Source organism: Thunnus albacares, chromosome 4 (assembly GCF_914725855.1).
Source record: "Thunnus albacares chromosome 4, fThuAlb1.1, whole genome shotgun sequence".
In the NCBI taxonomy this organism is placed as follows: domain Eukaryota; kingdom Metazoa; phylum Chordata; class Actinopteri; order Scombriformes; family Scombridae; genus Thunnus; species Thunnus albacares.
Genome location: NC_058109.1, coordinates 26,383,637 through 26,396,615, shown reverse-complemented (window position 1 = coordinate 26,396,615; position 12,979 = coordinate 26,383,637). Strand labels below are relative to the sequence as shown.

Below are 12,979 nucleotides of genomic sequence, written 5' to 3'. Positions count from 1 at the left end.
TAAAGCATGATGGATGGCCTATCATCATTTACCTCTTTGGTGACTTCTCAATGCTGTCACACCCCGCCAAGCACATGCAAGAGAGGTGAGACACACCAAAACAGACAGGCCAGCAAAGGCAGAACATAACGATGAAAACAACACACACACACGCACACAAAAAAAAAGGCAATGCGGACAAAATGATGCTAAAAGGAGGATTAGAGAGTGACAGAAAGAGGGAGAAATAGAATGAGAGGAAAGACAGAGAGATGGATGAGGGAGCATCTTTGATGTTTGCTAGAATTAATGCACACTCACACAAACAGTTGCACACACACACACAAACACACAAATACACTCATGCACTATCACAAAAGAACTGAACCATCCCTTGTCCCCTCTCTCCTTTGATGACAGCACCCCACACACGTAGAGGCCGTATTTAGAGCATGCAAAATCTACTGTCTCCTCCACTCTTCTCTCTTCTCCTCCTCTCCATGCCACAGCAGAGGGAACCGGAGGAGGCCAGAAGAGACGGCGAGACAGAAAGAGACAGACAGACAGAGAGAGAGAGAGAGAGAGAGAGAGAGAGAGAGAGAGAGAGAGAGAGACACAGAGAGAGAAAGAATGAACACCAGATGCAGCGAGATGACACAGTGATAGTTTACATGTCAAAGCGGGTGAGATATCAACAATGGGTTCAGGAAAAAAGAGGAGGAAAGTAGAAAGTGCGTGTGTGTGTGTGTGTGTGTGTGTGTGTGTGTGTGTGTGTGTGTGTGTGTGTGTGTGTGTGAGACAGGGGGAGGGAGTCCGTTGCTAGAACAGTAAATAACTTCCATGAGAATGAGTGCAGCCAGGGAGCCAGAGGGGGCACAGGGCTCAGTCTGTACTACAGTGGAAAGTAAAGCGCTCTGTGCATTGTGATGAGGCTGAATTTGAACTGTTATTTTAATCTCTTACACCTGAGGCTGCTTTTCACTCTCTTCCTCATGGCATTGTCACTACATGTCTCATCAGCAGGCAGCAGACAGAAATTGGAATTTTAAAAGGGTAGTCTAGAAATTTAGTATTGCACCTCTTCAAAAAATAATTGTAAAAATCAATGAAGTAGAGGTCGAGATATCCTGAATTTTAATTCCCTATTATGTGTCATACTCCGAAACTGCTGCATGGATCCTACATTGCCCATTTTAGTGTCTTTTCATTAGACACCCCCTACCTGGTAAACTCACATCTTTCAAACTATACAACCCCAATTTTTAATGCAGCCTGTCTCCATTGCAGCTGAAATAACCCCAATGACATCATGAGGGGTTATTCTCTCAGACATGACAAAGCACCCCCAGAGCCATAGCTCTTTTTGACTTTTTCAGCGATTCATATAGTTGAAGGCCAATCTCTCAATCCTTCACGATTAAGAATGGGAATGTCATCCTCTTGTGCCAGAGCCAGAATCCATTTTAAGCAAAAAATGGGAACAGGCGTGGATGAAACTGACACAGCTATACAGGTTGTTGTAGTGCCATTTCAGCTTCTGTTGTCCATTAACAACAACGTCGATGGGACACATGCCTGAACTAGTGACTGGTTTGGGCAAAATAACCACCCGTGACAAACAGAAAATGTCTAACATGAAGATGTTTTCAGAATGAATAATGAAGTTGAAAAGTGTCTGTCTCATTTTCAGGGCAACAGAAGACACAACCGGTTGAGTGAGTCTCCCCATGAGTAGTGGAGTGTTAAAATTCTGTCGAGTTTGCCTTTAAGGAAATGTTATGCTTCTTAAAAACAGCATCATTTAGCATATAAGTGGCACCGGGTTTTAGGATACTCTAGACTTTGAAAAGTGGTGTTGACGAAGTTAATGTGTATAGCAGGTGCTCACAGTGACTAAGATCTTAAATTGAAGCTGGTATTTTGATCTTCGCTGGAGAAAAAAATCCCCACAGTGTTGTTGCTGCACAGAACACTGAAAGAAAAATGTTTCCACCAGACTTCTCGCCTTCATACAAGCAGAAAGAGAGAAAGCATGAGAGAGAAAGAGAGAGAGAGAGAGAGAGAGATAGACTGCATCTCTGGACAGTGCCTATTGATCGCCACCCGGCACACATCACCACAACTTTCACAAATTGCTATTGAGAAGTGACCTGTAATGCAATTACTGGCCAATCCGGGGCCTTGGTTGCCATCAATTATTAAAAGCTGCCTGAGTCGTGGCCCGCTATCCTGCCTCAGCTGGTGTGTTGTGTCATTATCACATCTGCCGGCCACCAGCTCGCCAGCTGCTGCAGCGGGGTCTGGAATAAGATTTCCGAGCGCCACTTCCCACTCTGTCGAACACATCAGATGATATGGCCAAACGAAGAAATTGAAATTGCTGTATTATATATTCCAGCAGCTACAGTGAAGGTGAGGTGGTGAAGGTCACGGAATAAAATGGGTTTGGCACATTACCATTGAGCATGAGAATGGGATTTACAGAAGAATAAAAACCCTTTGTGAAAACTGTGGGGTTAGTTTGTGCTTTATAAGAACTTTTGTAAAGTGGAAAAACAACATTAATATTGCAGTATGGCTTGCCAATGGGTCCTAGTTTTAAAAACATTCAGTATAGTCAATGCCAGCAACAAATCAATGGCTACTGTTTCTACACCTAACCTGCTTCTTCTCGCTGAGTCCTGTAATCATTCCCTATATGTTTCCACTTTACTACACTGGTAGCTCTTCAGTAATCAGTTATACATTCCTTGAGTAGTTTCTGCCATCAGGGTTATGATGAAAGAAGACAGAGAAAACAGCAATGCAAGCATTGCATGATAATTGCCCTTTGCTTTGAACTGACACAATAATTTTTCTTATAGTTGTTCTCATTATAACAGCCCTTGTTCAAACTGGGCCCGCGATTTTTTTCTCTGCAGTCATTGTGAAATAATTTATTTGTTATCCAGCATGACACCAAAGTAGCACTTGGTACTTAAATACTTGGGTATCTCACCAAAAGAACAACATTGCATCTACAGTAGAAAGTAACTTGAACATCAAAATTCTGTAGCCATTTTGGAAAACAAGTGATACCTAATTCCTTAAATAAAGTATATTACAGGGGCTTGTAATTCAATTATTTATGTTACTGTTGAGAAAAAAGACTTGTAGTCAACAATTCTCAGTAAACTTTAATTCACACCGATGCCAGCTCCATTCTTTGTAGATATCTCATTAAGAAAAAACTTGACTATAACTTAATCAGACTAGTATAGAGAAATCAGAGCAAAGAATGCATCACATGGTGGGTTTCATGCTGCACGGTAAAAGCTGCAAGAGCCTTGTAAAACTTGAGGAAAAAATGAAATCACTGAGTGAACATTTTTCTGTGGTGTCTCAAAGCCTCTGCTATCTGCTGCTCTGAGTGACAAACATAGGACTAAAGCAGAGTAAAGTCACACTAATGCACAACAAAAAGAAAAGGTATACTATATGGACCATAATATTCTCCAACGATCAATAAAACACCACTCTAATAGATAAATTATATTGTAGGTGTGACTGATTTATTGGGTTTTATTGTTTTCAGTTATCTGTTCTCTGTTCTTCAACATTTAATGTGTGTGGTAAATTAACTGAACAGGCTACTATAAAGACATCAGACAACACTGCACTTACTGTTGTGGAAAGACATACTGTACTATATGTGTGGGGGCTTAAAAACATGAACAAGACAAGAAGATATAGCAGTGTGACACACAAGTATTCAGAAAAAAAATCCCTGAACTGGCAGGATATTTGAAAGCAGCTGGAGTCGGGAGAACTCAATCCAGCAGCAGCAGCAGGAGGTAAAACTATGACAATGCCAGAACGACTATCACAACCAGCTTAGGGAAATACCTAAGTCTATGAACTATACGCACGGTCAGAGCTGAAGTCGGGCGCACAGTGGTTAGGATGCTATTAAAGATTTTCTTTTTTTGAGAAATAGCTTGTGCTGCAGCAGCCCATGCTTCTGTCCTCTCCTCAGTGCCGGTCCTAGCACTGCTGGGTTTATATCAGTAAGGAAGTGCAAGACTTTTGGGGGTTTATCAAACAACCCAAAACATGCCAGAATTAGACGGCTGATTTCTCAGCACTTGAACAATAATATGGACACCGGAGCGAAGTTTGTGTCAAATTTTCTCACTAGTGAGAACTTATCAACTGTGCCTGGAAATGAATGGAAGACCTTTTTTTTTGCCACTTTCCATTCAGGTGAGTATATAGATGAATCATAAAGTGCCAGCTGTGACGTTAACACTTGTAAATGCTCAGTGGAGCGGGCTGTTGAGGATGAAGACTCATTGGTGCGTTGTAAGGCTATGCTTTTGTGGATCAATACAAACTCAAGGAAAGGACAAGTTGATTTCAGACTGTGACAATAGCTTGAGCCAGCAACAGATTGAGATGCTGAAAAGAGCTATGGCACCTCTAAAATTTCTGAAGTGGGGACAAGCTTTTAGAGAGACTACGAAAAACATTTGGATCACCCAATAATAGCACTTACCAGAGGTGTTTTGAATTGGCCAGACAGTTCAATCAATCCCTTTAGAGAGAATATCACACTGTTTAGTACTGCTGGCTGAGGACTCTGTCTTACTGTATCTGTCAGCCACAATTTGTGGTAAATTCAATTAAAAGAGAGGAATAAGGGTTATTTGAAATTATCATAAGCGTTAATACGGAAAAGTATTTCTCCGTACAACATGTCCCAATGGAAAGTGATAATGGGGCATTTTGCTAAATTCTTATTTTAAAATATTGACACTGGGGAGTCCCGGCCAATACTCAAAACTCCCCTTTTTAGATGAGATTAACATTAAATAAATTCTCTGGGTTGCTACTATGACATTGCATGCACTGCAATATGGCTTGGTTAAAGGTGTGTAATTTCACATATGGATCATCAATCTATTAGTCCAGCGGGTAACATGCACCACCTCTGAAATTAGTTGGATTACTGGACTAAAGTGAACTGTTGCCTCCAGACAGATGATTTTTTCTCATTTGAACAATCTGCTCAAACTCCGCTTGGCAATGGGAGGTTGTAACATCAGGCCTAGAGCCCAATGATAATGGCAGCATTCAGACTTTATATGACAAAGGATGATGTGTAGGCAGCTTGTAATGATCTTTGTTACAATTATGGTACCATTCGTGTGTCACTCCTTCAAGGTTTTTAACCAAAACTACACTATATGGCCAAAAACATGGGGACATCACATCCATATTGGATTGAACATAATCCAACATTTCTGTAAAAAAAAAATTGGACCCTTTTAACCATTCTGTTCTTGAATCTTTTGATCTTTATTTATCTTACTTCATGAGATGTAGTTTGTTGGTTTCAAAAAGTTACAGAAATTGTTGGACACAGCCTCACCAATTCTGACGTCAGAAAAATGTGGGGGGAGGGGGGTTCAGATGCTGTTCAACCATCTGACAAGCACTTTGGTCAGAACATAGTGACAGCTTAAACTCACATGGGCTGTGCACCATGTGGTGCAGGAAACAAATAAATCAATCAATATATCAAACCAGAGCCATGGACATAATACGCTTCTATAAGAGCCTCCCCTCCTCTTGGAAGGCTTTCACAAGATTTTGGAACCTGGCTGCGGGGATTTGCTCTCATTCAGCCACAAGAGCATTAGTGAACTCGGCCATTGATTTTGGGCGATAAGGCCTGGCTCCTACAGTAGTCTGTGTTCAACCCCATGTTGGATGGGGTTGACCAGTCAAGTTCTCCCACACCAAACCGAGAAAACAATTTATTTATGGACCTGCTTTGTGCACAGGGGCATCGTCATGTTGAAACAGGAAAGGGCCTCAAACTGTTGCCAAAAAATTAGATGCATACTATTCTCTAAAGCACCAAACCCTAATAGGTGGCCTGTGGGCCAGGTCCAGTCCGTGAGAGCCAAATATCTGGCGAACGGGAACGCACAGTAATAACATGTGAAATGAAGTGTGCACTGCTCTACTTTATTTTGACTTCATCCCACACCGTAGACTTGACCTACTGTATGACCTACTGCGCTTTCTACAGTCCTCGACTAGACAGCGCCACTGACCAGCTAAGCCACCTGTCATCTAAGTGAATTATTACCAGTAATTCACAGATAATCAATAACTGCCCTAAACCAAGAACAACATGGCCTGCACAAAAAAGTGCAAAGTCAACCAGGAAAACCGTCAGTTTAAATCTGACTGGACTATTCAGTTTTGTTTTATTTTACCGGACCATGCCAATGCTAAACCAGCATGCTTGATATGCATGCAGACCGTAGCTATCTGCATAGCAGATGAGCTAAAGCAGCACTTCAGCACTATGCATGCTGCCAGTTTTAATGCCAACTACTCTCAGCATTGGCACAACAGAATACATCTGAAGGATTGCCTCATCCCATCGCTCTCACCTCTCTCACTGATTGGTGAGTGAGCATCCATTTATTTTTGTCCATTTGTCACTCTTATTGTGATATAATAATAGTTACAACAACAATAATACTAATAATTTAATTTATATAGCACTTTTCATACTTCAAATGTTACAGAGCTTTATTAAAAAGAACAAATAGATGAAATGAGGGAACAGAAACAGTGGAAAAGGCAGTACTACTAAAACAACAGTGAACTATAGTTGGTCAAATTTAATGCAACAATTAAATAATATAAAAAGAAATTAAAATAATACAAAAATAAAAGCAAATTATATTGTTTGCAAGAAGAAAAGCAAATAATACTATTTGGTATTTATAGTCTGATATTATTTGGTAAGCACACATTTTAAAAGTGTCAAAATAATAATAATGTGCTGTGTTATTGTGTTATTTAACCTCATATTTATATACTGAAAATCTCTGTCTGTCTCTATCTGTTTGTCTTCCTGTTTCTGTCTCTCTCAGTGTGTGTGTGTGTGTGTGTGTGTGTGTGTGTGTGTGTGTGTGTGTAAATAATTAAATGCTTGGTTATGGACTTATTTTGTTTCAAGAGTGCATTTTATTTCCTGTGTGACAGTCTCAGCACAGGCTTTGAGAATCCCAGGCCTAAATTATTACTACTAGCACCACCATTACTACTACTACTGCTGCTACTACAACTACTACTACTACTACTACTACTACTACTACTACTTACTGCTTGTCATAATTTGGCCCATGGGGAAAACTAATTGGTGAACCCTGCTCTAAAGTGTCATTGTATACTGTAGCATTAAATACAACTAAGGGTCCTGTAGCCCAAACAATGAAAACAGCTCCATACCAAAAGTACACATAGTATGTGTACAGGGCCACATGGTGTATGTGATCTAACAAAACATATTCCCTCTGTAAGCTTTGAGAAGAAAAACACAAGAAAATGACTGAACTATGATGAGATTATCAACAAACAGTGGAACTTAACTCTGAATTTATTACAAACACTAATTTCAGAAAGTCTTTCTTCTTTTGACTGTTGGGGAGACTCATTTGAATTTTTATTGCAGGCTTATGACCTGCCAGATTCAGGCTGCATACTGCCTCACTTAAAAGCTTTGCTCCGGTCTGGACACTGGATACTGTTTGTTTTTTTTTTTGTTACAATGACTCCTGGCAGTGCCTGCTGATTTGCTGGTCTTTTTACTGTTAGGTGACTGAAATAAGTTGCTCATTAGGTCTATGAGTTTACAAAAATCTGTGTGTTTGTGTTAAGTGTACTGTATATGCCTATTGATGCGGCATGCCGCTGGAAATGTTGCTGTAAAGCCTGAGGAAAGAATGAAATCACTGAATGAACGTTTTTCTCTGGTGTCTCAAAGCCTCTGCTATGTGCTGCTCTGAGTGAGAAACAGAGGAGTAGAGCAGAGTAGTCAAGTCGAACTAATGCACAATAAAAAGAAAAGGTATACTATATGAACCATAATATACTCCAACAATCTGTAAAACACCACTCTAATAGATAAATTATATTGTAGGTGTGACTGATTTATTGGGTTTTATTGTTTTCAGTTATGTGTTTTCTGTTCTTCAACATTTAATGTGTGTGGTAAATTAACTGAACAGGCTACTATAAAGACATCAGACAACACTGCACTTACTGTTGTGGAAAGACATACTGTACTATATGTGTGGGGGCTTAAAAACATGAACAAGACAAGAAGATATAGCAGTGTGACACACAAGTATTCAGAAAAAAAATCCCTGAACTGGCAAGATATTTGAAAGCAGCTGGAGTCGGGAGAACTCAATCCAGCAGCAGCAGCAGGAGGTAAAACTATGACAATGCCAGAACGACTATCACAACCAGCTTAGGGAAATACCTAAGTCTATGAACTATACGCACGGTCAGAGCTGAAGTCGGGCGCACAGTGGTTAGGATGCTATTAAAGATTTTCTTTTTTTGAGAAATAGCTTGTGCTGCAGCAGCCCATGCTTCTGTCCTCTCCTCAGTGCCGGTCCTAGCACTGCTGGGTTTATATCAGTAAGGAAGTGCAAGACTTTTGGGGGTTTATCAAACAACCCAAAAACATGCCAGAATTAGACGGCTGATTTCTCAGCACTTGAACAATAATATGGACACCGGAGAGAAGTTTGTGTCAAATTTTCTCACTAGTGAGAACTTATCAACTGTGCCTGGAAATGAATGGAAGACCTTTTTTTTGCCACTTTCCATTCAGGTGAGTATATAGATGAATCATAAAGTGCCAGCTGTGACGTTAACACTTGTAAATGCTCAGTGGAGCGGGCTGTTGAGGATGAAGACTCATTGGTGCGTTGTAAGGCTATGCTTTTGTGGATCAATACAAACTCAAGGAAAGGACAAGTTGATTTCAGACTGTGACAATAGCTTGAGCCAGCAACAGATTGAGATGCTGAAAAGAGCTATGGCACCTCTAAAATTTCTGAAGTGGGGACAAGCTTTTAGAGAGACTACAAAAAACATTTGGATCACCCAATAATAGCACTTACCAGAGGTGTTTTGAATTGGCCAGACAGTTCAATCAATCCCTTTAGAGAGAATGTCACATTTTTAGACTTAAAAGAGGGCAATAAGGGTTATTTGAAATTATCATAAGCGATAATAGGGAAAAGTATTTAGCCGTAGAATAGACACAGTACACGTGTCCCAATGGAAAGTGATAATGGGGAATTTTGCTAGAGCAAAGAAAAAAGCATTTTCTTTTGCTGGAAATGTTGCTCGTATCACTCCAGTGTTCTGTCAATGACTGTGGATTCATTAATTGGAGCGCGTTATGTGGCAAACGGTTTTCTTTTGGATAAGGGTGATTAGGATAGTTGATGAGGTGATGGCTTGGGGAGAGAGAGGGGGTGTTTTAGCTCCAGGCCCCGCAGCATTATTCATGTGGACGTGCAGCTATGGCTCCTGCACACTGCACCACTAATCTAAATCTACAAGAAGGAGTGAACTACTGTACTTGTGCACACTTAGGAGAAACAAATCATAACTGAGCACCACCAAAACCCCTCTCCAACCCCTTCACCCACTTTACCTGGGGAGCCTGGCAGTTATCGACCAATGAGGGCGACTTATTGAGAAAAAGCTGCCATGAAACTAGGTCGCAGGAGCCAATCAATGCCATGGATTTCTTGCCCTGGCATTATCTCAACTGAGAGAAGGTAGGGTGGGGGTTGAAAAAAAAAAGAAACAGACACAAATCAGTCGGTATGGAGGCACCTCGACTATACCTCTCCTCCCACTCCCTCCATCCACCCACTCTCTCCAACTTGCCTTCATCAACCCCTTCCTCTTTCCTCCCCTCCTGCTATTCATTTGCTTTCCCGTCTTTTCTGTTGTTTGTTTGCCCCTGGGCTGAAAACTCTGCGTGTGTATGTGTGCTCCATTATGTGAGTGTGTGTGTGTGTGTGTGTGTGTGTGTGTGTGTGTGTGTGTGTGTGTGAAAGCGCTCTGAAATGACGCATTGATTCACAGTGTTCTATATTTTCTCATCTGGCTCACTATTACACTGTGAGTCAATCGACGCCGTATTTCTCTCTCTCACTCCCTCTCTCTTTTACTTTCTCCTCATTTCTCTCCATCTACCTCTCTTTCTATGAGTATCAGAGTATCATGTTGTTGAATGAAAGTGTTTACGAGGAGTGTTGTATTCCTGTTACAAGAGAAGAGAAGGTTTGGAGTGTGAGTGCATGTGTTGTGAGTATCAGCGGTATGTTTAGTACCTGCACATGCCTCTGTGTGTGTGTGTGTGTGTGTGTATGCATTATTTTCTAGCTTGAAACATGTTGCTAAGTATTCACGAGTGCTCCTTTTGTGCACTGTGTGGGGGTATATGGTAGTGCTGTGGCCTATACTGTATGTATCTGTCAGTGTGTTTGAGTGGATGCCAGGTTGGTCTTTTCTTTTTTTGTGTGTGTGTGTGTGTGAGTATTTATATGTGTGAGGGAGGTTTTGCTAGTGGGTATTTGTACCCTGTGGTTTCTACACACACTGCACTTGCTCTAGCTCTGCAACTCCACCCTGTGACCCACACGTACACACACACACACACACACGTGCATGCACAAAATCACATCCTCCCACTCGTGAGGACGTTTGCCAAAATCAATAGAGGCTTTTTAATGCCTCTTGCTGTAGTACGAGTCTGAAACTGGAGCGCGGGATCACAAATATGGCAGCTAGGGCCCAGCGTTTGGGACGCGCCCCATTTTAGGCCTGTCTCTTGTCACCGGTATCTCCAATACCTCCTCCATTTATCTGCTCTATAGTAGTGTGTTCCTCAAATAAGGAAACACAACTATTTCAGTGCTGATATCTTGTATTATCTTACTTTTTCTCAGAATTTTATTTATCTGTTTTCCAGGCATAGGCAAAGACAGACTCCTAAAAAGCTTCCTCTCCTACCAGGCCTCATCGCTTGTATGGTTTAATATCTTTTTCAGGTTCACCATAAAATGCTGCTGTTGGTTGAACTGCACTCATGTCTATCAGTATTTTATTCATGCTGTAGATGAAAAGAAGCTGTCCAAATCCTTTACAAAGATTCCTGCCGAAACACATCTACACTGACACTCCTCTCCACAGATCATGTAGATAGAATATACAGCACGATACTGGTTATATTTTCTTAGAGCAGAGCCTTCCTGCTGTCAAATTGCTTTTAAAATTTAAATGCAGGCTAAATGTACCTATAATATGCACTGTGCAGCTGTATTATGTTAGAAAAAATAAGCTGAAATATAGTATATATCTGATCTGATTGGCAGAGACCATTGAAGAAGTTGGATTGGGATGAATGTTTCGAATGCCCTCAAACAATTCAGTAACACTGTGTCAGTAGAGCCGATTTAATTACGTTAGCAGAAAATGTTCCATCTGCATAATCCTGTGTACCTGTAGTTTCTGGCAATATAATGGGATGAGGGATGTGGAAACAATTTGTCATCTATCAGGAGCAGTTCAATGTCAGTGTCACTTTAACATCAGTGTTTTTGCTTGCTACTTGTTTACCCAAAATCTCTCCTGGCACTGCACCAGCTCAGTTGCATGCACGCTCACACACACACACACACACGCGCGCGCACACACACACACACACACACACACACAGGGCAGTACTTTGTCTGAGCTACACCAACAGCCTACAGCCATGCTTACAGGGCATTTCCACTAGGAAGCCAAATCCCCTCTTCTCTCGGCTCACCTGGCAGCGAAAGAAAAAAGATGGCAGAAAACATTTTAAATGTAAGGGTAGGGGAGCAACTTTGACGATAAAAAGCGCATCAGGACGCAAAGTGAAGGGGAAAGAGGCTTTGAGGGGGAAAAAAAGGGATTTCATTTGCAGGGTTTTGGTTGTGTTGGTCTGTGAGTGGGGGATTGATAGAGGATGGAAGGAGGCAGAGAGAAGAAGCTAGGTGAAAAAAAAACAAAACATGGGTGTAGTCGTGCGCCATAAAACGTCCCACTGCCTTTCCCAGGGCCAAGTCCTCGCTCTATTTCTAATGAACTCATTTATTCTGTTTTGCTGGCTTTACCTCCACCAGCAACAAAAGACAGTCTCCTGGTCTGCTTCTCTGAATGCTCTGTTTCAGGGTTTGTTGAACATCTAGGTCTGTCCTGTGGCATTACCTTTGTTTACTTAATGCTCAACATCGATCAAATGCAAAACCTGAGACTGTCCTCTGCTGGCAAAGGCATTGCTAATTAGCATTTCCTTTTAAAACAATGTTGATTGCAAGTGACTGATTAAATTTATTTGCTGTTGATGCATTACTATGTAGCGTGTGAAGCTAAATTCAGGCTCTTTTAAAGATGTGAAGACAGAATCCTTAAAAAAGGTTGTTATTGTGCCCATATATTCTGGTCCAACAAAGGCAAAAACATCAATCGCAGCACATTTTGTGTGAACACAAAATCGCATTCTGGTTTTGGCCAAATATTTAATCTCTCCTCCTCTCTCTCTGTGTGTCTCTGTCTCTCCCTCCCTCTTTCTTTCTGAATAATATGCCACTGGGAAGTGAAAAAAAAACTGAGAGCACGGATCCCCACTCCTCCGCTCTTCTCGGCTGCACGTCTGTGATGTCATAATCACTCACATCAAAGGCTATGCGCTCAACACGGCGACTGTCAGCTTCCCTGGAGGCGTCATTAAAAACGAACAGAGCAAACCGAGCCAGGCCTGACAGAGACGCATCAAAACTTCCGAACGCGCACATATGCACGCATGCAGGCGTGTGCTCGCACATAAATGCGCCGCACACGCAAACGTGGATGCATGTGTTTTCAGGTGCATGCACACTCAAACACATATTAACCGAAATACATTAAAGAGACACATTCACTCACACACAAATATGTAATCATAAAATCATGTATACCCTAAAGAAAATGTCTATAATCCCTCATACCCACATACACACGCTAACAACTGAATATCTACCTCTCTTCTCTTTGACAATGTCAAAAATCTCTCGTTCTATCATGCATGAATAAGAGCTGAACATTAAAACAAGAC

The 12,979-nt window shown here is 41.3% G+C and overlaps 1 protein-coding gene across 1 annotated transcript in view; it reads right to left on the bottom strand.

Annotated features, from left to right (window-relative positions):
* Positions 1 to 12,979, bottom strand: part of celf4 (CUGBP, Elav-like family member 4) — an 87,672-nt gene that overhangs the window by 52,438 nt on the left and 22,255 nt on the right. The gene's annotated exons all lie outside the window — the stretch shown is intronic.